The sequence below is a fragment of the Myodes glareolus genome, chromosome 8 (assembly GCF_982192425.1).
Source record: "Myodes glareolus chromosome 8, mMyoGla1.1, whole genome shotgun sequence".
Taxonomy (NCBI): Eukaryota; Metazoa; Chordata; class Mammalia; order Rodentia; family Cricetidae; genus Myodes; species Myodes glareolus.
The window spans coordinates 9,416,429-9,442,600 of NC_142033.1; the positions used below are offsets into that span (position 1 = coordinate 9,416,429).

At 44.2% G+C, this 26,172-nt stretch overlaps 1 protein-coding gene and 1 long non-coding RNA gene across 30 annotated transcripts in view; both read left to right on the forward strand.

Annotated features, from left to right (window-relative positions):
• The first annotated feature begins 13,974 nt into the window (after positions 1 to 13,974).
• LOC125395438 (uncharacterized) lies at positions 13,975 to 18,796 on the forward strand. Its single transcript, XR_015002629.2, has 3 exons — positions 13,975 to 16,073; positions 17,114 to 17,185; positions 18,085 to 18,796. It is a non-coding gene; the product is annotated as an uncharacterized LOC125395438 (long non-coding RNA).
• A 4,374-nt stretch (positions 18,797 to 23,170) lies between these two features.
• Positions 23,171 to 26,172, forward strand: part of Sec31a (SEC31 homolog A, COPII component) — a 56,605-nt gene continuing 53,603 nt past the window's right edge. For 28 of the 29 annotated variants that reach the window (XM_048426620.3, XM_048426645.3, XM_048426664.3 and 25 more), the window contains exon 1: positions 23,195 to 23,334. The gene's annotated coding sequence lies outside the window, so the exon portion shown is untranslated. Of the gene's footprint in view, positions 23,335 to 26,172 lie in introns of all 29 variants that reach the window. The other variant, XM_048426638.3, reaches the window with a different exon arrangement.

Genomic DNA, 26,172 nt, shown 5'->3' on the forward strand with positions numbered 1-26,172 from the left:
TTATTGATGTGAGTCGTACACCTGGCTTTTTTGTTTGGTTGATTTGGTAATTTTGAGGCTTGTAGCTCAGGCAGGCTCCAGCAAGTAAGGGTTGTGCTGAACCCCTGGTCCTCCTCTCTCCCACATCCCAGTCTGTGACATGTATGCCACCACACTCAGTGTGTTGTGTTGGTTGCTTTTTTGTTTGTTTTGTTTTCAAAGATTTATTTTTAATTGTGTGTATGTGGCTGGGAAATGTGAAGTGAAATATGTGAATGAGTATGAGTGCCCCCAAAGCAGCGTTGTCAGGTTCTCTGAAATTGGAGTTAGGGGTGTCAGCTTCCCTGACCCAGCTGCTGGCACCAAAATTCAAGTCTTCTGTCAGAACAGTAGGAGCTCCTGACCACTGAGTGCTCTCTCTGGCCCTAGCTGTGTGTGGTTCTTTGGTTTGTTTGTTTGTTTGTTGTTTTTGTTTTCAAGTGGTTTTTAAGGCCTTGATTGAATCCAGGGCCTTCCACATGCTAAGCAGGCATGTTAATTCCCTGAGGATTCTACCATTCCCAAGATCTACCATTTGAATTTTTTTTTTTTTTTTGAGACATGGTCTCACTTTGTAAACCTTGCTCTCCTGCAGGCAGCTCAACTCTGTAGGTTGGACTGGCCTCAGACTCCAGACCTTTGCCTGCCTCTGCCCTGCGATTCTGAGCACTAACGATGAACGCCACCTTGCTCGCCAAGGCTTTTAAAAAAGAGTAAATACTTGTTAAATAATAAAGTTTTGTGGTAACATTTAAGACATTCTTAATTGCTAAATGTTAAGTATATTCAGGGTGTTACTATAAGATCACCGCAAGTTGTAATTCTATAATAAGGAAATAAAAGCTGACTGTATATAAAAAGAAAACATACCAAGAACAAGAATGAGCCAGTATTTTTTTAATCAGCGCAGTTCACTGGGTTAATATATATCAGTGACCATGCATCCTAAAAGTTGCAGGAAGTGATGGTAAGTGAATATAGAAAAAATCCAAATGAGTGTTATGGCACGTGAATTATTATATTTCATATTTTTTGCCAAAAATGCAGAAAAATGAGTACCCATAAATAAAAAACAACTCTTTAGCAAACTAAGAATAACAAAATAAAGAGTATTTACAGAATGCCACAGTGACCCACACTCATGGTGAAGTCAAAGTGTTTTTCTTATGTGACTAAGAACAAATCATATACTTCCTAAACATTCATTACTTCCTAAAGGTCCTTTTTTTAATAAGGCAAGGGTAGAAGCAGGCCTACAGACTGAAAATGAATAAGAAGTCTGTGGTTAGATTGCTTGCACAGAAAAACCAAAGAGTTTAATGAATTTAAACTACTACTGAATTTAGCAAGTATACAAGAGACAATTGTATTTCTATAAATTGGAAATAAGCATTATGAAATGGGAGTTTTAAATGAGTATGGTGGCACATGGCTTTAATCCTAGCACTGGGGGAGGCAGAGGCAGGCACATCTCTTTTGAGTTCAAGGCCAGCCTGGTCTACAGATCGAGTTTTAGGACAACCAGAGGTACACAGAGAAACCCTGTCTTGAAAAAAGAAAATAATAAAAAAAGGAGAAAGAAATGGAAGTTTAAAAATTATCATTTATAATAGCTTCAAAAATATAAAATATGTGTGTGTAATACAGTCTATATGCTGAAAATTAGAAAACATTGATTCAGCAAAGGAAAGATTTGTCATGCCTTATACAATTTAGTGTTATACCAGTTCTCAAATTTATCTATAGATTGAGTAGAACTATGATCAAGTCCCTATAGGATTTAGGTAGTTATTAGCAAGTAGTTGCAACGGAAAAAACTAGTGCCCCAAACGGGTAAACAGGCAGCAGGAGGACACAGGCCTGATCTCAGAACTGGCCCAAAGCCGTGGTGGTTAGGACTGTTGGTGACATGGCAGACTAGTGGATGGGTTGGATGGAGGGGAGCAGATGTGACTCACGTGTTCATGTCAGCGGCTGACAGCACAGGGAGTTCGTGTGGAAAGCATCTGATTGCTGCTGGCATGTCTGCTCACAGCGAAGTTACCCAGAAGTGGGTGTTAACTGTGTGACTTGCCTTCTATTCCTGCCGTAAAACACTGACCAAAAGCAACTTGAGGAAGGAGTTTAAGTCATCTTCTGTTTCCAGGCCACAGAGCAGGAACTGAAACAGACCTTGGCAGGAAAGCTGGCTTACTCCCCACACTCATGGGTGGGCCGTCTTATCCTTCTCAAGACTACCTGCCCAGGGGTTATTCATAGTCGACTGGGCACTCCCATGTCAATCAAGAAAACGCCCCCAGATACTTGCCTATAGGCCAGTCTGATGGATGTGTTTTCTCATTTGCGGTTCCTGCTTCCCAGATGCCTGCAGCTGCGTCAAACCAACAGAACAAAGCCTCAACTGCTAACTAATGAGAAAAACAATCATAAGACAAGTCTCTGGTACCTTACTAGACTAAAGAATGTAATGTGTGTGTGGGGGGGTGGCCTGGAGCATACTGTGGAGCCAGTGTGTGTGTGAACAAGGAGTGATTGGAGGACGGGGGACGGTGTGAGCTGTGAGGGAGGCCGGCAGCTCAAGGGCACGAGCTCTCACTCCTTGAACCCTCTCACCAGCCTCTACCCTGAATTTCTTATTTTCCTGCCCCACCTCCCAAGTGCTGAGATTAGAGGTGTAGATAGATCACCATGCCTATTTTTTAACATTAAAAACTTGCATTTATTTATTCTGTCTATGTGTTTGGAGGTCAGAGGACTTGGTTCCTTCCTTCTGCCACGTGGATCTCTGGGACTGAACTCAGGCCGGCAAGCTTGCCAGCAGGTGCCTTTACCAGATGAACTGTCTTGGGGAAAGGCATGCCTCTCCTGGGGATCAAATCTAGAACTCTGTGTACACTCAGCAAGCACCATACAAACTGAACTACATCCCCAGGCCTACAATAAAAAATTTTATGTTTTTCAAATGACATTTTCACGAAAATAGCACAATCGTGAAAATTTTAAAACACATGAAATTTCATGTATATCTAGAATATATAATGTTCGATAAGAAAACAATCTTCCAGGGGGCTGGAGAGATGGCTCAGTGGTTAAGAGCATTGCCTGCTCTTCCAAAGGTCTTGAGTTCAATTCCCAGCAACCATATGGTGGCTCACAACCATCTGTAATGAGATCTGGTGTCCTCTCTGGCCGGCAGGCACACATGTAGGCAGATATTGAATGCATAATAAATGAATAAATATTTAAAAAAAAAGAAAAAAAATTAATGAAAAAAAAGAAAAAAAAGAAAACAACATTCCAAATGTGAATAATTAATAAATAAATAAAATATGAATAAAAAGATTGAGCAGACATTTGCATCCAAGGAGCTAAATGTTAGACCCACAGAAGAAATGTCAGCATCGTTAGCCATTAGGAAGACGACAATGAAAGCCTAGGCACACTTTGTGTAGGGCACAGCCCATGATCCCAGCACTTGGAGGTGAGGCACAGGATGGCGGCCATGAACTTTGGCCACCTTGTTTGCACAGATATTTATGGACCAGACAGGGCTGCATACCGAGACCATGTCTTAAAATGGGAGGCATGGTGGTTGAGGGGGCGTGCCAGTCACTGCAGCCAAAGCCTATAATTTCAGATGTGGAGACAAGAAGATCAGGAGTTCAAGGTTAGCCTGGACCACAGGAGTCCCCATTTGAAAGTAAAGAATAAAAATCTGTCTGCGCCCATTATAGTGGTACGTGCCTTTAATCCCAGCACCTGGGAAGCAGAGACAGGCTTCAAGGTCAGCCTGGTCTACATATAGAAAGTACAGTTTGAGCTACATAGAGAGACCCTGATTGAGACAAACAAAAATACAACTAGAATTATGAGCTTTATTTTGAGTAGTATTTTGTTTGTCCTTATTTACTATAAATTTTTGAATCATGTGAGGTAATTAATCACTAAAGGATTTTACTATTGTACTAGGTTACATATTAAATCAATATATTTCTTTAAAGAGAGAGAGAGAGAGAGAGGGGCCTGCTTCTGCCTCCAGAGTGCTGGGATTAAAGGTGTGTACCACCACCACCTGACCTGCTTTTGTTTCGTAATGAAATTCATGAATACATTTTTTTTATGTTTTCATTTCTCAATTTTATGCCTGGGAAAATGGCTAGATCATAAATAATTGTTTAACCTTTGGAATAACTGCCGACCTGTTTGCCAAAACAAGCATATGTGTCATCTGTATACTGCTTTCCATTTTGAACAGCGAGGAAGACTCCCAATTCACACTCAGGAGTCAAACGTGTGTGGACCTGTGTGTGAGTGCTTATGGAGAACAACGGCTGATCTTTTTTTTTTTTTTTTTTTTTTTTTTTAAGACAGGGTCTTGTACTGAACCTGGAGCTCACTCAATGGCTAGCCAGCAGATCCCAGAGATATTCTCCTGTCTACTTCTTTAGTGTTGGGATTGGAGATTATGGGTCAATTTTAAAAGAGAATGTTTGGGACTGGAAAGATGGTTTGATCAGGAAAGTGCTTGCCATGTAAACATCAGGATCCAAGTTTGGGTTCCCAGCATCCACAAAAGCTAGGTGCAGTGGCATACACCTGTGACTCCCGGGGTGGCTGGGTTGGGACAGGCAGACACCTAGAGTGACTCATTGACTATTCTAGGCTAGTGAGAGACCCCATTTCAACACATAAGATCAAGAATAACAGAAAGACACCGGACATTGACTTCTGACCTTCACATTTCATGCATTTACACTGACAGTTACACTGACATGCAGCTAGGCATGCATGCACCCACATGAATGTGTATGCAACACCACACGCACATGCACACACACACACATGCAGATTATTCGAAGGAAAAGAATAAGCAGAAATGTAACCCATTCTAACAAAATCTGAATATTACACTGTGAGTCACATTGACTAAATATGAAGACTCTGAAGCCATTCAGAATTGCAGGAACAGTTAACTGCACTAAAAGCAATGATGGGAATATTCTCATCTTCAGGCTTTGTCTACCCGGTTTATCCAGCGTTTAAAGGAATAATACAAAGCACTTTTTCAAATACAGGTTATATAAATCCATAGTAAAATGTAATAGGGCAATAAACAAAGATGTGAACCTTGTCTAAATATGCACAGACTTAGCTATCATCAATAAATTAAAGGGTGACGTAGAAATCCAGTACAGACTACTTCTGAACTCCAGTAGCATGTCACACATAAAATGAAACATGACACTGATTTAATTTTTGAAAACATAAGCCTTGGGGTGGAATTACAACAAAGATATATTTTAAGGGGAATTTCAATTAAAATATTCAACTTCTATGTAATTTTTTGCATTTTAAGTTTTCATATTGGGATTTGCTGTACTGTGCCAATAATATCCATCCAGTGACAGCGACCTTTCACACAGTACACAGGTGTATTCTATGTTTCTTCTTTATCCCTTAGCACACTCCCCTTTGAGAAAGTGTATTCATGTGCTTGCCCACTTCTCTTTCCCTTCAAATGTGAGACAACAGAGTACTGTCCACCTTCAAATTTAAACGTTCAAAATCCTGGTGGGTTCGGGGGGGGGGGTGTGGTAGGGTGTTTTTTGTTTTTTTTTTCCTTCCAAGAAAGGGTTTCTCTGAAGCTTTGGAGCCTGTCCTGGAACTCACTCTGTAGACCAGGCTGGCCTCGAACTCAGAGATCCGTCTGCCTCTTGCCTCCTGATTGCTGGGATTAAAGGCGCGCGCCGCCACCACCCAGCTGGGGGAAAAGGTAGTCTAAGCCATCCTCAATGACTATCTTTTTCCATTGTAGCCTTGGCTACTCTGGAACTCACTCTGTAGACCAGGCTGGCCTCGAACTCACAGAGATCTGTCTGTCTCTGCTTCCAGAGTGCTGGGATTAAAGGTGTGTGCCAGCAGGGGGAAAAGGTATTCTAAGCCATCCTCAATGACTATCTTTTTCCAGTTTATTAAACAGCTGGTATGGCTTTATATCAATGTAAATATGTAATCTATTTACTCAATGTTTCTCATTTTAACCTTACAACACATACAGACCTCAGAGGTAGCAGAGGTTGAAGGCTTCTGCCTGTCTTCTCCTGAATGCTGGGCTTTCTAGGAGTCAAGTAAGTATCCATTGGGTGGTATTTTTCAAAAGCAGTATTTCACAGCCTGGCGGCATGAAACTTGTATAACCACGGTGTTCTGCATTCCCCAGCCTGTCCACAACACAAGGCTGGCTCTCCTACATAGGAACTTGTCTTCTGTTACAGGGTTGCGTGGACAAGCGTGCAGGTGTTCGTGTGTGAGGGTCAGATGATACCTGCAGGAGTTGCTTTTTGCCTTCCACTTATGAAGAAGTGTTCATCTTCAAGTTCTTCTACTTGTTCTGTTGTGATACTGCATACCCCAGGCAGGCAGGTCCAAGAGCCCCCGTGACTCCTGTGTCTCCTCCCATGGTGCAGGAGCCCTGCTAGAATTACAGATGGCATGCTGTCACATGCAGCTTTTCAGAGGTTCCAGGGTTCTAAATTGACATTCACCCACAGTGCCATCTCTTTGACCTCCTGTGTTATCCTTTCTTCAGTTCCGCTTATGTGAATGGGTGTTTGTCAGCATCTGTGTCTGGAGATCACACGTGTGCCTGGTGCTCTCCAGGGCCAGAAGAGCTCATCAGATCCCCGGGCTGGAGTTGCAGATGGTTGGGAGCCACTGCCCAGTTTTTACTTAAGTTCTGGGGACCCAAACTCCAGACGTTTTCTTTGCAGGGCCACTGAGCTATCTCCCAATTGATCTCACTTCTTAGCTGTCCTTTAAGCTCTACAGCCATTTATGTCTTTATCTATAACAGATAAATAATACATGTTTCGTAGCTGGTCAGAAATTCATAGGCTTGGAGGTCACAGAGGATGGACCTCTCCCTCACAATTAGCAACATGTAATATTGTGGATCAAAACTGAAGGGCTCTGATGAAACACCGTGACCCAAAGAAAGTTGGGAGGAAGGGGTTTATTTGGCTTACACTTGCACACGGTGGTCCATCATTGGAGGAAGTCAGGACTGGAATTCAAGCAGAGCAGGAACTGGAGGCAGGGACTGATACAGAGGCCATGGAGGACTGTTGTTTATTGGCTTGCTCAGCCTGCTTTCTGGAACGTAGGTCCACTAGCCATGTGATAACCCACCTACCATAGACTTGGGACCTCTCATGTCAATCACTAATTAAAAAAACGTCCTACAGGCTTGCCTATAGCCCAGTCTTCTGGAGGCATTTTCTCTGTTGAGACTCTCTCTCAAATGATTCTATTTTGTGTCAAGTTGACATAAAACTAGCCAGCACATAGTAGGGTCTATCTACATAGCTCTGGCTATCCTGGAACTCATTAAGTAGACCAGGCTGGCCTTGAACTTAAGATCCACCTGCCTGTCTTCTAAATGCTGGGACAAAAGGCATACACCACCAAGCCTGGTATACTCATCGTCCCCACCCCTTTTTAAAGTCACTCCAAGTGGGCTTGTCAATCACCTGAGGAGGAACAAAACTATCTGTTGTAGAGGCTTTTTATAAAAGCGTTCCTAAAAATGTAGGCTGGTAAAATAATCTCTTACCAATGTCCATTCTCACCGCTTTGAGTGAGCTCTTATGCCAGTGGTCCCTTGGGCCATAGTCACTCTCCTTTGAGTATGTACTTCATCATACACTATTGAACCCCTTTATCTCCAGCAGTTTGCTCTTGAGTCTCATCTGAATCCCTAGATTGGCAGTTACAGGAAATGAAGAGCTGAGATCAGAGGGAGACCCAAATGACACAAAGTTGGTTGGAGGATACAATAACATAATGTGTGTAACTCTCCTGGGCTATTTTGGATCTTGATAAGTTGAAGCTAGTGTTGATTTTACACAAAAGCTAGGAAATAGCCAGTTGATAGCATGTAAGGAAATAAATATATGTGGTTTTTCAAGAAATTTCAGGGTAGTTAGAAATGCTCTGATCAGCCACACATTATATGGTACCAGCATCTAATTCTAGCACTCCGGAGGCTGAAACGTCAATCAAGAGTTCTAGGTCATCCTCAAGGCCCACGATAACGGCAACAAACACCAAAACCAAACAAACTGAAGTCCCAGGGGTGGGGCAGGGGGGAACCTCACCTGTTTTAGACATTCCACAAGGCTGACTGAATTTCCAAGATTGTTGAGGGATGGAATGTTATAGGTCCAGAGCCAAATTATCTTGTGCTATTTTTAGTAAAAGCCAAGAAAGCTGCTTCCAAAAGCAGCACACAGATCTGGTCTAACACACATATTTCCCAACTAGCATGGAGAAACTTGAGATTTTCGGGGAGAGGGGGAGATGGACTGGGGGAATGGGGAGTCAGAAACAGATTCAGGTGGGGGGAAATGTTCAGAAGAAAGATAACATTTGGTACTTGATGATTATTTGTGTTTGTTGTCACATTGACAAGATCTAGAATCATCCAGGGATGGGTCTGAGTATGTCTGTGAAGGATTACAGTGACCGGCAGGACTCATCTACTGTGGGAAGGGCATCCTGAACAGTATAAACGTGGACACCGACACTGTGAGCTAATCATATTAAAAACGTGGTGTTATACACCGAGTGCTGGGAGGTAGGGAAAGGTGGAACTTGAGGGTTCTCTGGCTCGCCAGCTTGGCCTAATTAGTTGATCTTCAGTGACTTTCAAATAACGTGGCTGGTTCCTTGAGTGACAGCTGAGGTTGACCTCTGGCCTCCACAGCACCTGACTTGTGCTCACGCATACACTTACACATATACATGTACGCACACACGAAGACTGAAACCAAAGCAGCCGTGATGGCCAATGACAAGCTACCAATTATCTACTTGGTGAGTCACACCTAATGAAACTGGCTTTACATGTGAATTTATTGTTACTCAACAAATTCTGACACTAAGAAAGAACGCGCCACGTCTGGGACACGGTGTAGGGTCGCCAGAGCCAATGCAGAAATGTTTAAGGCAGCTTGGGCTGCATGTATGTTTTCTGGTCAGCCTGATCTACACAAGGGGGGACATCATCCAGAAACACAAAAGGTCCTCCTTGGGAGTTCATGTTTGTAAGGATTTATTTTACCTACCTTTCTCCTCAGTATGCCTTCAACAAGGTATGAATGACTTTCAGAAACCGGGGTTCATATTATGGTCCCCAACTCGGGAATTTCCTACCACACCTCTGAAAGGTTGGGATTACTGGCGCTCACAACCACGCCAGCCGCCTACAGCCTCACTTTAAATTAAAAAACGGCAAACGAAAGTCTTTGGAGGAACCTCACTCAGACCAGTCAACACTGAGAGCTAGACAGGTCTCTAGTTGCCGTCGCACCCCGCCCCACTTCCTGTTGTGCACACCCACCGGTGCCACGCAAAGTGCCACCGCCCACCCTTTCAGTCCCGCAGCCGTGCAGTGGTTCGGTGGCTGCGCTTTCTCAGGAGGCCCGAAGACCGGTCGCGATACTCTATGCGGACTCGCCGGGGTCGTGATACTCTGCAGAGCAACTTCTGGCCATCCTACCCCGTGGAGCTCCCGCGAGACCTCGCGCCGGGGTAAACTCGGTTCCGCTCGAGTGCTGGGCGGCCGGACCGGAAGGGCGGGCTTTGGATGCGCGGCTCTCCAATTCTGCCTTCCGTAGGCGCCGCGCTCGACGGCCTAGCCAATCGCAGGTCACATCGTGTCGCAGCAGCCAATCGGAGAGGCCCGGAGCCTCTCAGACGCGCGGTGGGTCTTTGCTTCTTCCTACTCTGAACTTCTTTTGTTAGAGCTCTGTGGATTCTGTGGCCTGTTTGTTTCTCCGTGCAATCCGACGCCATCGCGTTTTTGGCGAGCGCTGTAATGGATAGTAGAGAGGCTGGAATCGACCCGATGCCGAGCTGGCTTTGGCGATGGTGGCGCGCGCTCCGGAGGACCGATTGGAGAACGACACCAGGAGACGGGTAGGGACGGCGAGATGTCCGTTGAATGTTGCAAACCAAGCTGGGACAAAAGATTTCAGCTCTTGCCTCGTGCTTTCTTTTGTAGCTCACTGATGCGGAGGTGACGCAGGAGCTTTTGGTGTGTCTTGGCTCTAGCATGTGATAACACAGGAGCTTTACCGAGGATGTCCCGGAATCTTAATTTAGCGAATCTTTCTGAAGACGTTTTGCCTCGATGAGGGAGTTCATGAAAGAAGGTAAGGTCTCGAGTGCCCTTGAGTCCCCCAGTGCGGTGGCAGCTGCCCAGCAGCGGAGACATGGGAGAAAGGGCAGGCAGAGCATTGTTAGGGTTTGGGAATGGGGCATCGTGGATAGCTTTCAGGGTTGAGAAGATCTTAGAAGAAAACAAGTCAAGTTCCTCTTATTTACACTTTACAGAACAAGAAAACCGGCTAGCTGAAGGCGTAGTTTTATTTTTTTCAAGATCTTTAGCATATTCATTACCTCTTTTCTGAATAATGGTGTAGGCCAGCTATAGAAGCATGTAAAGATTTCATTTATTTGTTGCCGTCAAATGATACTAATCAAATCAAGGATCCCCCCCTCCCACCGTCTTCTCTTGATTGAAGTCAGCAAATTATCGAGGCATTGCTCACTCAGCCTTCTCAGGTTATGCTTATGTCTTATTTGGATGAAATGGACAGCTTTTGCTGGTTTCTCTTTATTTTTTCCCGATACAGGGTTCCTTTGCGTAACTTTGGCTGACCTGGAACTTGCAAAATGTAGACCATAGGGATCCGCCTGCCTCAACCTTCCAATTGCTGGGACTAAAGGCCAACGCCACCATTGCCCGGCTCTTTTAATTTTAAAAGAAAGCCCATGAACTATGGGGACACCGGGTGCTGGAGGGAGGATGTGGTGTATCGCTGACTTCATGGCTGAGATTAGGGCTTTGTGTTAGTTTTCTTGAGTGAGTTATTTCACCTCACAGTTAAGTCTACAGTTGTGCAGTAGCATAGCCTCACCGAAGCAGCTTCCAGTATGTCTGAGATTCAATCCTGGGTCTTGTGCATGCTTTTGGCTGCTCCATCACCAACCTGCACTTGTTTTTAGAATATTTACAGTTCTCTGATAGTTTTCTGAATGGGTCTCCCAAAAGGCTGGGAATAAAGGTTCAGGTCAGTTTTAGAAGTTTTACGTCTCCTAAAGACACCTTTATTCCTTTGAAGGCAGGACCTCGTGTAGCCCAGTCTGCCATTCGACCTTTATGTAGCTGACGATGGCTGCCCACCTCCCTGGTGCTGTGCTCCAGCTAAGCCCCTTAAATGTGGTTCTGGAGATTGCTAGGGCGTCACGCGCTCTAGGCAAGTGCTCTCCCTCTAGCCCAGAGAAACTCCGTGTTCTTTTGTGCCCATATAGATTACCTGTTATGTGTGCTTAAGATGAAATAATAAACTAGTACATAGGATTTTTGTGGCTGGCTTTTTCTGTAAAACAGTATTGGAAGATGACCTTTTCTTTCTATTGCCTAGGTGTAACCTTGTATGTGTAAGACATCAGTTGCCAGGTATTTACATTGTTGGCTTTTATTTTTTAGGTGTTACTAAGAGTGATGCCTAGAGTGTGGACAAGTATGGGTACATTTGTTTCTCTAGATTGTGTTAGTGGCATTGCTTTGCAAATTCCTGTCCCCATTTGCTTCCAACTGAGGGCAAAAGTTCCATTTTGGTCACATGTTTGTAAGTGCGAAGTGGTAGCTTGTAGTGAGCCTCCTTCCCTGAAACTTGTGAGAAAGAAACCTATGGGAAGCAACTTGCGAGCAGAGGCAGGTGAATCTAGTTCAGGCCAGCCAGCATCGCACAGCCAGACAGACCGGTTCTCACAGGCACACTAGGATGAGTTTCTTTTCTTGGCACTTGCGCTTCTATTGTAGTCTTTGTTGCCGGGGTCGGAGGGAAAGCATTTGGCCATCTGGCATTGCACAAAGATTTGCCTTCAGTTTGTAGCTCAGTGAACAAGCAAAAGCCATGCTCAAAAAGCAAGGGCGAACAAGGTGGCGCTGGTCAAAGCACTGGTACAGGCCTGGTGGCATGAATCAGTTCCAGGACCCATGTAAAGGAGGGAGGGAGGACTAACTGGACCACAGCTCACAGACAATGACTAACAATGAGACTTGGTAATTATGAAAGCTCAGATGATGGCTTAGGCTTGTTTTTAGCTAGCTCTTATAACTTAAATTAACCCATTCCTTGAGACTCCGCCCTTCCCAGTGTTCTCTCTGACTCCCAAATCTAGCTATTGGCCGTTCAGCTTTTTATTAAGCCAGTCCAAGTGACACATTCACAGTGTACAAAAAGATATTCCACAAGCCAGGCAGTGTGGTGTACATCTTTAATCCCAGCACTTGGGAGGCAAAGGCAGGTGGATCCTTGTGACTTTGAGGCCAGCCTGGTCTACAAGAGCTAGTTCCAGGACAGTTAGGACTGTTATACGGAGAAACCCGGCCCCGGGGGAAATAAAGAGATACTACACAAGAGAACCGACTCCATAAAAATCATAGGACATACATTCCCCCCCCCCCACACAAGGTGATAGAGTAAATGTTAAATCAATAATGATAAAAAAAATCCTTGACATTTCAGGAAATTTAAGCATTTGTACAGGGTTTATAGAGGGTGGTGAGGTTGGAGCGGACTTCCGAGCATGCAGAATTTCAGGCTAGTCTGGGCTACATAATTAAACTTTGTCTCAAAAATAAGACATACTGCTTATGTTACCTGCGAGACAGCTCAGCGGTTAAGAGCAGTTGCTGTTCTTGTAAAGGGCCCAGGTTTGTTTCCAGCATCCATGTAGCCTGATACAATCAGCTGTAACTTAGTTCCAGGGGATCCAACACCTGGCCTCTGGGCATCAGGCATGCGGGTGGTACATAGACACACATAGATAAAATGACTATACATAAAAATAAATTACACAGATTATAATTGAAAAAAGTTATGTGAGATGATTAGTACTTAAAGACCTTCGTTAAAAGTCTTAAGAGAACGTGAGGTACTGATGACACTCTGATGACATCAGTACTGATGACATCAGTACTGAGGTACTGATGAGCGCTCTGACACTACCACAGTAGAGGGTTTCCATTGCTGTGAAGAGACACCATGACCACTGCAGCTCTTAGGAAAGGAACCATTTAACTGGGGCTCGGGGAGCCAGGCAGGAAGGCATGGTGCTGGAGCAGTTGCTGAGAGCTTTACATCTGGGTGTGCCAACAGAGAGCAGGGGGGATATTGCATGTGATTTTGAAAAGCCCAAGTTTGCTGCCGCGACACCTCTTCCAGCAAGGCTACATGACCTTTTAATCCTTCCGCACAGCTCAGCTGAGGCCAGATAACTGCACATCGATGAGCCTGGGGGCTGATCCCCACCACAGAGGCTAAGTCATTTCAGATGTGTAACCTAGGACATGCATGCCGGAAAAGGGAGAGGATTCAGCTGAGCAGAAAGCCAGGTTAGCATCTACAGTGCTTAACTGGGCTCCTGCTGCTGTGATTTTTCTAGGACAGGTCAGGGGGTCCTGATAGCCTGACACACTACTACTGCTCCTCGTCTTATCTGAATTTTGACTGTGTTTTGGTAATTACTAATTACAAATGGGGAATTACAAAACACATGTAATTATGCCATAGACTCAGGTGTCTGCTCCAGATATTAGAGCAATTGCAGTTTTTAGCAAGTGGCTTTGGTCTCTACTGTTTCCTCTGGTAGCTTCATATCCGATGATTAAACCTTTCACTGCTGTTCACATAATGAGCCGCTGTGATTACCGAGGAATTAATGAGGATATGTAAGCTCTGCTAAAGGTGCTCTTGAGACAGGCATTGCCCCTTGCTCAGTGATTTAAAAGAAAATCTCTTTTTCAGGGATCGTGTTAAGGGTGGTGTCTGGAAGAGATGTGTGGCGTTGGAAGATGATACGAAATACATAGGAAAGGTACAATAATCTGTTTTGTGTGTATTAAATATTCTGGGAGATACAGCCTGACCTCAAATGGATTATGAAGTAAAACTGGAATTCTAAAGGCTTTGGCGAAATCTTACTTTTCCTATTTTTGAAATGGTAAAAAAAATTATTCCTTTTATTTATTGTGTAATTGCTAATGTGTGGAAGTTAGAGAACAGCTTGAGTTTGTTTCCTTCTGTGACCTTGGTCTCAGGTATCCTACTCAGGTTACCTGTCTAGTGAATGGTGTTTCACCTGTGTGTATGTCTGTGCCGCGTGCATGCATGGATGCCTGCGGAGGCTAAGAGGACATCAGATCTTGGGGAGCTGCTATGTGGGTGGCAGAAGTGGAACCCCTGTCGAGCCTATCTCCAGCAAACCCGGCTAAGACTTGGGCTAGCTCTGTGCTTCCTATAAAAGCACAGGCGTTGCTACAGCTTGTGCTTTTATACAGGACTGTTTCCCACAGTGGCCCTATGGGGCAACTAACTTTGTTGGAGGATTTTAGTGCTGTGCCTGCTGAGCCTCTGCTCTGTGATCGGTTGGATTCCTGGCTAGTTCCACTAGTTCCTTCCATGCTCTGTGTTTTGTAACTCATAGTCATGAGGTGTCCCTAGAAAGTATTAGATCTGGAGTTTCTGGTTACCAATTTTAGGTAGTCCCAAGTCTTCTGAGGTTATATTTCCCTTTTTGGATATGAATATGAATTGAGCCTTTTAGTTAAAATCGGGTGGTTTAAAGTGACAGACATTACATTCTCTGTGTGTCAGGTACTCAGGGCTAGGTATTCTCACAGGCCTGTTGATTGTCTGAAGTCCTGACTTGAGAAGAGAGCATCAGCATCCAAACTCTGTTGCTGACCTGGAGTGTCCAGTTCTGTTCACATGAACCTCTCATAGGCTGTAGCAGCCGGCTTCCTCTGAGGGAAGAGGCCAAGATAGAAGAGTATCTTTAAAATGTGGTTCAGAAAGTCTGCCATATCTAAGTACTATAGAGAGGCTGTAAGGATACCAGGAGGTGGAGAGGTCAGTATCCATTATTTCCTATTTAGTATCTGAACCTAGTAAATGAGTATTTTGTGTGTGAGTGTTATGCCTGTATGTACGTCTGCATCATTTATGTCTGGTACCTGAGGACCAAAGGGGCCATTAGAGTCCCCTGAACCGGAGTTACAGGGTGTGAACCATATGGCTGCTGGGGCATCTAGTTCTCATAACTGCTGTGCCAGCTCTCCAGCCTGGTGGTCCCAAACCCTTCTCTTTCTCTTTGGCCCTGGCTGTCCCGGAACTCGTTATGTAGCCCAGACTGGCCTCCAGTTCACAGATCTAGAGGTGCATGATCTCTTTTGCTTGTCTACATTTACTATAATTATGTACCTTAGTACAAGAAGTTCCTAGGGCACTTAAAGTTTTTTCAGTCAGAATGTTCCTTGTTTTTTCTTTTATTCCCTGTTAGATTTCCTCCTAATTCTGGAGATTGCTGGGAAAGCTAGTTGGAACTAGTTATAATTAAATTAGGAATCTTCATGCTTAGGGTTTTTTGGGATGGAACTGTGGTCCAGTTATACAGTTCTTTGTTTTTATTTTTAGAGACAGGGTTTCTTTGTGTAGCTCTCAAGCCTGTCCTGGAACTTGCTCTGTAGACCAGTTAGCTTCAAACTCAGAGATCCTCCTGCCTCTGCCTCCCGAGTGCTGGGATTAAAGTCGTGCGCCACAACCGCCTGGCTCAGTTATACAAATATTTAACATTACTGAAGTATGTTCACGTTTCCCTCAAAGCTGATGTGTACAGTGTGGTACTTGTTCTTCCTTGTTGCTTATTTGTCCCTTTGTGAGCTCTATGAGCAAGGTGGACTGTCAGGGAATCAGAATATTCCTGATCTGTAGAACGTTCTGTCAGTCAGGGTTCTTCAAGGAACAGAAGTGATAATGTTTATCAAAGAGGGTTGGTTCTAGAGGACCTCAAGAATTGTGGTCTAGCTAGCCCAACAGTGGAGAGGCTAGGAATCTGGTGGTTGTTCAGTTTCCGGACTGGGTGTCTCCTCAGCTCCAGTGTGGCGGAGAAACTTTGGAAGTAGGTTCTGATACCAGCAAGAGGTAGGGCAAGCTGGTGGAGCAAAGGCTTCTGTGTGGCCTTCCCACCCAGAAAATCTCTCAGGTGTGCCCAGCTCCTTGGGTTTTAGTTGGTCCTGGCCTAGTCAGGCTGACAACCCAAGACAGCTGACACAAATACATTACCTTTCCTTGGACACAGAAGTGATTTACTTATGGATAAGACTTGACTTTGAAGTTGAGGCATAATGTTGTCACCTTCAAAGTTGATGCTTGAGTTGCCAAAAACAAAAGAACCACACATGATTCTTAACGTTTTAAGTAAGTTGGATTATATTCATAGCTATTCTCGGTTGCATGAGGGATGCAGGGTGGGCTACATCTGCCAGGAAGATCTTAGTTCTTGACGGTTGGAAACCTTTAAAAATAGTGCACACATTTAAATGGGTTGAAGAGATGGGTCAGTGGTTAAAAGAACCAGCTGCTCTTTGGGAGACCTGGTTTCAGTTCCTGGCACTGAAGTTTACAGTAGTTTACAACCACCGTGTGTAACTAACCCAGGGGATCTAAAGCCATCTCTTCAGGCACCGGGAATGCACATGGTACACATGCAAGCCACTCTTACCTATAATATAATAAATAAAATTAAGAAAATGTATCACACTTAAAGCACAGAGTAAGTGGTTTTATTACATGGTAAGGTGTGCTTTCCCATATAAGGTTTGCTTGGTGATGAGAAAACACCACTTAGGAGACAGGAGATTGTCTGAACAAAATAAATATAATAATATATTTGAAAGTCTATGAATTTTTTTCTGACATGTTTTATATTAGATAAATGGTACTTATTTATAAAACCATGTATTTACATTTTAAAGGGCTCAGGCAACAAGAACAAAGCATTTCTAAGTAGAGCTTAAGAAAAAAAGCAGATACAGATGGTAGTGATTAGCTTCCTCTGCTGCTGTTCACATCCTAACTGTGTGATTAATGTATGTGAGGACATTTTACAAAGTCATGATTTAAATAACAGTGTAACTTCTGTATTGATTTGTCTGTTTTAATGTGTGGGTTTTTTTTTGTAGGAAAGAAAAGGATGTTTTGCTTAAGAGTATGCCAATTGCAAATTTATTCAATAATTTGAAGATTTATATAAGGTAAGGGATTTTAAGATATTATTTATTTAAAATTAGGAACTTCTAAATTATTAGGCTGCTTTCATCTCTAATTCTGCCCCAGCTACTTGGGATTTCCCTAGACTCCCTCTGATATGTAGAAATAACTTGAGGGGACACAACCAGCAGGTAGGGCATATGACTGGTGTAACCAAACCTTTAGCTGTGTGAGGGCTAGTAACTGTCCTGCCCTGGTGTCATCCATACCTGGGCACTTTATATGTGGAAGAAAACTTACTTCCCCCTGTCAGGCCACAGCTCTGGGAATCGGGTTAGGAACCACTGCTGGAATAGGTAGTAGAGAGGGACTGGCCTCTTTGATCTCAGCGTCAGTTTGCTAATGGCCATGCAGGACCAGATGGACTGGTGTTTTACAAAGTGGGTGAGGGGAGACTCTTTCTCTTCCTAAATGAAGTGCTGAAGGGAGACTCTTTCTCTTCCTAAATGAAGATTGTCACTTCTGTGGAAACAAGTCAGGAGTAATCAGAGACATGGCCTAGCAGTTAAAGGAACAAATTGCAAAAGGAGGACAAGAGCAAAACTATTTGGCGTTTGCCACTCTGGCTCCTTTCACTAAGAACCCTTGCCTGATGCCACTCATGTTTCCATATGGAAGAAAATGATGCCTCTTAGAAGAGTTCAGAGGGCACAAAGGGGGATGAGAAAACTAAAATCAATTGGGAAGCAAAACTATAAAATCTGTGAAACAGCTAGTTTGAAATAAAAAAACCCCTTTGTTTCTGCTCGTGATGGAAAAGTAAAAAGACCTGTGCCAAACAGCCTGTAAATGTTGTAGAACAAAGCCCAGAGACCAGAGCCCACGCTCTTGGAGATTCTTACCCAAGACTCTGTCAATGAATACTTATTCACTCATTCTGCAGGGCCCGTTCAGGAAGGGGCGTTTCTCCTGCTCTAAGAAAGTGCTCTTCGCACAGCCTGATGGCCTGAACTAATTCCTGGAGCCCACGAGGTGGAAGAGAGCGGACTCCTGAAAGTTATCTTCAGATCACATACACAATAAGAAAATAAGTGTAAATTTTACAAATCAAAATAGTGATTAAAACATTAGAGTGCTGTTTTACTGAAATGTAAACGTGATGCAAGTGATTGTGGAACATCTGGATGCTTTGTATAGTTTTGTACAGAACTTTACTCTTTTCCGAAATAAGAAAGGGAGGAAAATTGTCAAAGGAATCGAACTCACTGTAAATCTTTTTCTTTTGCAAAGAAAGAGTTATTTGTAATGGTATTTTGCAGTGCCCTCAGATCAGATAAAGCTGGAGTTACAGTGGTGAGCGCTGTAAGCTGAACTCTGGAAGAGCGAGTACTGAGTCATCTCTCCTGCCCAACTTTTTGTGGCTATGAATTTGCATTTTAGAGAAAAAGCAAGAGTAAGATGTGCCATATTGGAATATTATGGCTGCCAATCAAAATGAATTGTTGCTTTCTGATAGAGTGCTAGCCTAGTCCTTGTTTAAACATTTCAGAAGCTGTGCCCAATAAAAGAGCCAGTTTGTCCTTGCAGATCCAACTGTGCCGCTGTCTGACTTGTGCTTCATTTGTAGTATACAATAAACATTGTTTTCGACTGTTCTGACTTGGTGAGTTCTTTTACTGCCTGCTACTCCAAACCACAACATTGGGTGGCCCAAAAAAAGGGAGCTCAAACCTCCTGTCTCTGAGTTAGGACTCCCCTTCAGTCATGGAAACAGTTCATGGCCTGTGGTCAGGGCAACCTTGAGGGTGTTGAAAGGTTCCCCAGCTGTTTAACTACCATCACTCCTTGTGGTCTCTGTAGGAGAGTGTTATTCCTGATACCCGAATCTATGGTATGTCCGAGGATTGAGCTGCCTTGCCTCATTCAGGGCAAATCTGCACGTTGGCTCCTCTTTCTCAGGCTTTTCTGGAGTTGGCAGCCACTGAGAAGCAGGATCTTTGGTTACCCTACTGAGGCTGTGCCTAACAAGTCTCCAAACCTGTCACTTCTTGTCATACCAGCCTGCATTCTGAGAGTGATTTCATCTGAGGGTTTCTTCATGACATCTGATCCAATAGCTGGGAAATCGTAGGTTTCTTGCCATTCAGCTGTTGGCCCTTGTCAGGAATCTTCAATAAAATGAACCTCTCCTTTAGAGTTGTACCATGGATATGGTTTGGACCCTTAATCTGTTGGAGATGTTAGGGTCACTGTTCCCCTTTTATCACCAGGGGTTAGGCCTCTTCTATTGTTGTGGACTCAGGGGATGTTAGTTTCTGGAGCTTCCTTAAAATGCCACAGAACAAACTTAAGTCTTAGGTCTCTATTTTATTAACAGGCTGCTTGCTTATTTATGTTCCTTAACTCACTGAGGGTGGTATAAAAATTATTTGTTTTGTTTTCTTGAGAGAATCCCAGCTCAGGCTGACCTCAAACTGGTCTTTTGTGTCCCTACCTCCCATGTACTGGCATACAGGCATGTGCCACCATACCCATCTCTTAAATTAAGACTCCTGTTTTCTCTTCATTGCACTCCTGAATTACTCCTTATTTTACAAAACTCTGTGAAACCCTAGGGTTCAACAAAACCAGTTGTAGAATTTGTGCTGATGTAACTGCAGGAAGCTTCCAAAGGTGTCATCTTTTTGGTCACACTTGGTCCCTTGATGTAAAGGTGCTTAATGAACCCCGCACTTCTATCTTGCAAGTTAGAAACCAAAAGTCTGAGGGGTTTTCTTTCAGGGCCAGGTCAGCTATGGACAATCCAATCAAACCTGGCAAGAGTACTCATGAGTTCCAACTGTAGGCAAACCCTCTTAACTCTACATCTTGTCTGTGGACCTACACTGAGATTCCTGCTGTCAACACCAGGAATGGCCAGTGAAAATCTCCAAATCTAAAAACTGGGCAGTCTTCACTGCCACCCTAGCTTGTTCAAACCCCACTAATTAAATGGGCTCAATCCTAAAAACATGCAGACTACATGTTCAGTGGGTATCTAGGTTAGGACCCCCACTCGACCTCATCTGGGCGCAAACCTTGTATATTCTCCCTTTAGCCGCTGTGAGCAGACATTACTGGAAGCATTCCTCGGACAGTCTTCACTGTTGAAATCCTGAGGACCCCATATGCTTCCTTCGATAGACTTGGTGCCTATCTTTACCCACAGGACACATGTGGCCTGGCTTCTAACCTTCCTGGCACCCTTAGGTACCCATCTAAGTGGAAGCTGAACCTATTTTATTGTTGGGACCTCAACCTTAATGTAGTAGGTACAGAAGTGGGCTTGTGAACTCCACTGTTAGTGCCCCAAATCTCCCTAGGACTTAGAAATACTCTACCCCAAGAACTTTTAGCAATATAGCAAATTCACTTGAAAGCAACAGTTAAATTTCACAACTTAACTGCCGGGGCCCTACCCCGATAGAGAAAGAATATTGCTCATTTATCAGCCAATCTTGATGAATACATTAGATGTCCTGGAATTTCAGAGAAAATGGGCATGCTCAGGGGCAGAACAAGTGGGCTTTAAAATGTCTGGCCAAGGCTGCCCTAGGTACCTTTCTGTCTAGACTACTTATGGCTGTTGACATCTTAGATTTGGTCCTTATCTACTTTTATCTTTAAGTTAGCATATAAAGTAATAGATTTCATTTTGGTGTTTTCAGGTTCTTATTCATCTCTACGATTCAGCAATTTTAGGTTCAGCTGATTTTCAATATGAATTCCAGCCGATATCCTTAAAGAATGGATAACCGGCAGGCCCTTTAGAAGAGGCCACCAGGACTTGTGACAGCCATTTTTTTTAAACTTCTGCCCCAATTTTATCTTCTTTTATATTTTTTAACTGAATTTTATTGAGCTCTACATTTTTCTCTGCTACCCTCCCTGCCTCTCCCTTCCTCTTCAACCCTCTCCCATGGTCCCCATGCTCCCAATTTACTCAGAAGATCTTGTCTTTTTCTACTTCCCATGTAGATTAGATCCATGTATGCCTCTCCTGGGGTCCTCATTGTTGTCTAGGTTCTCTTGACAGCCATTCTTAACTGTCCCTTCATGACTGCTCTGTCATCCCTTGACAAATCAACAGGAAGCGCAGCATTAAGATTTCATGCAGGGGCTGAAGGTATGGGCCGAGGGCTAAGAACTAAGGAAGTTCTTACGGTTCCCAGCACCCATAAGGATGAACTGACATACCAATGGTCTATAGATGCTATATTCAATGTCACCCTCCCCCATATACACGTAATTAAAAATAAATCTTTGAAAAGAAATAAAGAAAAAGATTTCATGCTGTTTGAAGCTCCAGAAGAGATCTAAACTGCCATGACTGGCCTAGAACAGGCCTCTAGGTGTGTAGGACCTGACAGCAATGCCAGAGTCCAGCCCTTGTTCAGGGAACATAAACCAGTCAGACTTGCTCTATTTGAATCCCAGGATCCCAAAAGAGCTGTGTGCAACAGGCGTTTCTGCCACCGCTCTCTGGGTGTTTTACTGCCTGTGACTCCACATATCACATGTGTTTGGTTACCTCTATTTTTTCAGCTTCAAAGAGTCTGGGAATGAACTTTCTTTCAGAAAGCTTCATTTTCATTTGATCCAGAATAAGGCTTGATAAGTAGTTGACTAAAAGTAGACTGTGAATGATACAAGTTTCATTTTTAGGTGCAGGCGGTCCTTTGCGAGCTCTGATTCTGCCCGAGTATCATTTCCATGCCAGTACAGGACTGTAATGCCAGCTACTGAGGAAACTAAGCCAGGTTATCAACTTCACGGCCAGCTTGGACAGCTCAGCGAAAATCTGTCTCAATAAAAATGAGAGTTGCGGATACCTGTTGGTGGTAATGCACTTACCTAGTTTGTACCTTGTTTCTCGCTTTCATCCCACCTGTCGCCACCCCGTTTGAAGTCAATGTCTATGAACCTATCACTGTCCCTCTACTGCTGGAGTTACAGATGCTGGCTGCTGCCCTAAACTGTTAGGCAGATCCTGTCCTTATGCTGGAGTGGGGAGGTGGGGTGGGCTATCACTTTCTCATACATTAAACTTACTTTTTAAAGTGAAATACATATGTAGCACACCGAGGGTGAATTAAAAACATTTTCACTTTCCAGTACTTAGGAGTAGTGGCTGTGGCTAAGGATCGAACAGAACCCTGTGTACACTATGCAAACACTCTTAGAAGTATATCCTCGGCTGTAGAGACAAGTCATCACCATATAGTTCAGGCGGGCCTTTAGGTGTGTGCGACAAATTCACATAAATTCTCAAAAGGCAAACGCAGGTCGCGGCCTTTAATCCTAGCACTCGGGAGGTAGAGGCAGGAGGATCTTTCTGTGTTCGAGGCCAGCCTGCTCTATCTACCGAGTCCCCGGAACGCCTGTCTCGAAAAACCAAACCAACAAAACAAAAAGACAAACGTAGACCCAACAGAGCCCTCGCCCAGCTTTCGCGCTGATCGTCGGGGATGGGAAGTGTCGCCTGCGGCTGCTGACGCTTCAAACGAGAGCTACGTGGCGTCTCCGTGGTCACCGCAGCTCTTCTCTGTTGGAGACGCCCAGCCCAGCGGGCCTTCCCCTTGATCCACCGCCAAGCGGCCGCAGCCCTACACTGCGCGCCTCCTCCAAAATCACGGCCGACTCCCTACTTCCAGCTCCACTGGCCTTCGGGGGCCGCTGCTCCCGGAAGTGCCTTCCCGCGGGGAGGAGGAGCGGACGGCTGCTCCCGGAAGTGCCGGCCGGCAGGGTGGGCGTGGCGAGCCGCCGCACCCGGAAGTGGCGGCCCGCAGGCGGGGCTGCGGCTGCCACGTTGGAGCGGAGCGTGGAGGTGGCCCTGGGCCGCGGAGGAGGGGCGGCGGCGGCGGATCCGGGGAGAGTCCGACGTTCTCCGGCTGACGCAGGACAGGTCGCGGAGGTCCGCCAGGTGTGTCTGCCGTTCGGTTCCTGCCCCTCGCCAGGTTCGGTGTCCGCTGCCGAGGCCCGAGGCCCGCTCTCCGCTGACGGCGCGCCCCTGTCTCGTTTCGGCCCCGCCAGGACAACGTCTGGAGTCGCCGCCGCCCGGTGATCGCGCCCGTCATCCTCCGCCAACGTTTCCAGGCTGCCCTGCTCCGGAGTGTGTTTGAGGTTAGGACCCTCCAAGACTCTGCACAAAGAGGTGCGATTCCCAAGGGCGTGGAAGGGAAACGGACCTCAGGATTATTTCTTTCGCTTCAGTTCGGTAGAGATTTTTTTAAAATTGTGTTTGAATTGTTGCCAAATTTAAGGGTTTACTGCCTACTGTCTATGATTGTATTCTTTAGCGTCAGCAGTCGCCAGTCACAGCCTATACTTCAGACGTGTAGGATTTTGCTGCTGTTGTTACAGTAAATTGTGAGGCAGTTGTAAAAGAATTGCCGGACTTGTGGGCGTATAAACTTTTTTTAGGAGGGGAGCTTGTAGCATTAATTCTGCAGGTTTTTTGAAGTTGCAAGAGTGTTTTGATAGGTTCTCCAAATTGTTTAACTGACGAAAGCTGGCGCTCGGTTCTTTTGTTTACAATTGTAACTGTTAAATAGATCATTAGAAGCTTACTCTTTCCCTTAAATCCTGATTATTCAGGAGTTGGCTGTGTACTGCCCTTTTGAGTAGTTCTGCCCTTGTTTCTCTAACCCTTAATTCTAGCTCCCAGAAAGGAGTGAGAACTTTTGGCTAATTAATCGCTGCCCAATTGTGAATATGTTACACGCGTATGGAGTTTGGAAATGTGAGGTTTGAGATGAGTTTTGGATTTTTCTGATTAATTTTATGTGAACAGGTTCTTTCCTGAACTATGTACGAGTAGAAAGACGTTTGTAAACTGTAAAGTGCAGTGACTATCGCTCTTTTGACATTTTTATTCCCCTTTGAAAGCTTTGGGCTGTCTTCCTGGAAGAACATGTTTCCACTGTATGCACATGCCTGAGTAGAATTTTTTGTAATTTCATGGGGTTTGAGAATCCCACATTAAAAACTTGTAAAGCGATACTGCTACGTTAAGTTCTTTTTGTTTCTTCCTCTCTTCTTCCCTCCTTCCTTAATTGAGATAAGGTCTGTTGTGGCCTAGAATGACTCAAACTCACCAAATAGCCAAGAATGACCTTGAATTCTGACCCTCCTACGCTTACCTGGGATTCTGGCTTGTACCATCACATCTGAACTGTTTCCTTTGTTGTTAATTTTACCTCAGGTTTTAATCTTGTAGATGAGTGTGATATCATCTAGCAACCAAGGCATGAGTGATTTTTTACTTTGGTTGAATGAGGTGAGCCTGGGACAGTTAATAATGCTGAATGACTCTCAGAGAACCAATATTTCTCTCCTCACCGAGATATTTTGCTCACATGCACTTTTACTAAAATAAAGTGCCAGTACGGGATTTGTCTTCCTCTTCAAGAGTCAAAGGTGCCGAGGCCAGGACCTCTGACTTCACTTTCCTGAGGTGTGGCGTGGCTCTAGGGTGTTGTGAGGTTGCTACCTTTGACAGAATCGTACTGTTGGGTGTTCATATTCCTTCATAAAGCTTCCTATTTGAAAGTCACTTTCGGTCTGCAGAGATGGCTCATCAGTTAGGAGCCCATATTGCCCTTCCTGGTACCCACATCTAGTGGCTCACAATCACGTGTAATTCCAGCTCCATGGAATCCAACTCCTCTATACTTATACTTACAGACACAAACATGCGTATAATTTAAAAAATTATAAAGAACATCAGTATAAAGAAGAAAGTTTTCACTTAAAAATAAGTTCTTATCTGGAACATTCCTCAGATGTTAGGTTTTGGTCTGTTTTTGATTGAGGCGCGTGATGACACTCAGGATGAAGCCCAGGACCTTGGAGAATACCTTGCATTCTAGGTATGCATTGCGATGTTTGCATTAGAGCTGCATCCCCAACTCTTGAAACAGGAGCTTATCCTTGTAGTCCAGGCTGGCCTGAAACTGCTGGTCCCCTGCCTCTTAATTGCCGTAGATTATATACCTCTGTGTGCCACCTTAGATGTAGTTTTGAAGACTTGTTGGGATAGACCTCTTAGACTGTGAATTGAGAGCAAGAAGCATTCTTAATGGCTGAGCTTCTTCTCCGGGCCCTTTAAGTTGTGATTCTGAAATAGCTCGTTTGTTCTATTTACTACGAGCTAAACAACGTTCTGAACACTCTTAAAACCTTATTTGATTTTTTTCAGTGTATAATGTGGAATAGCTTTGTGGGAGAGGAGCAAAAACACATCTGTGCAGTGATGTGAGATTTAGAGCTGAGACTTAGGCTGAAGTTTAAGCGTAGGGTGCGTGTTCCAGGCCTTAGTCTACCTGATGTGCTGTAAGTCCTGTCCTGTAGGTAATAGATACGACCAAACTGCTGTCCTCAAAGTGTCCATTTCCTGTTTTTATTATGACTGTGTTCTGGGTAAAATGATCCTGACTGCAACAATAATGTACAACGTGACTACAGTCACGTAAAAATCCACATGAAACGATTAAATTGTAATTGAGAAGTATAGATGGCTTTATTTAATCCCTCATATTCTAAGGAAGTCATCTGTAATTAAATAAATGAATGTTTCTAAGAGAGGGAAATGCTCATATATTTAGTGAGACTGTATTTTCGTGGCATTCTTATAGATTACGGTAGTCTTGTTTAATTTGATTCAGAACTTGCTGCCTAGTTCTAGGCCATATTGTAACATAGAGTTTTCTTTCCGTAGCTGGCCCCGACACTTCATTCTGTGCAGGCAATAACAGGAACTACGTTTACTGGACCCTTGAGCTGGGCACATGGAGGAATGCTTTGAGCTCCTACTCAGCTATTTCATGGCCCTGGCTATCTCCGTGTTACACATTAACTGATGTTGGGGATTAGGTGGCCCTTGTACCTTTGCTGTCAGGGAACTGTAATTCTACTCAGGATTTTTTTTTTCTTTTTGGTTTTTAAGACGGTCTCTCTTTGTAACTTTGGAACCTGTTCTGCAACTCACTTT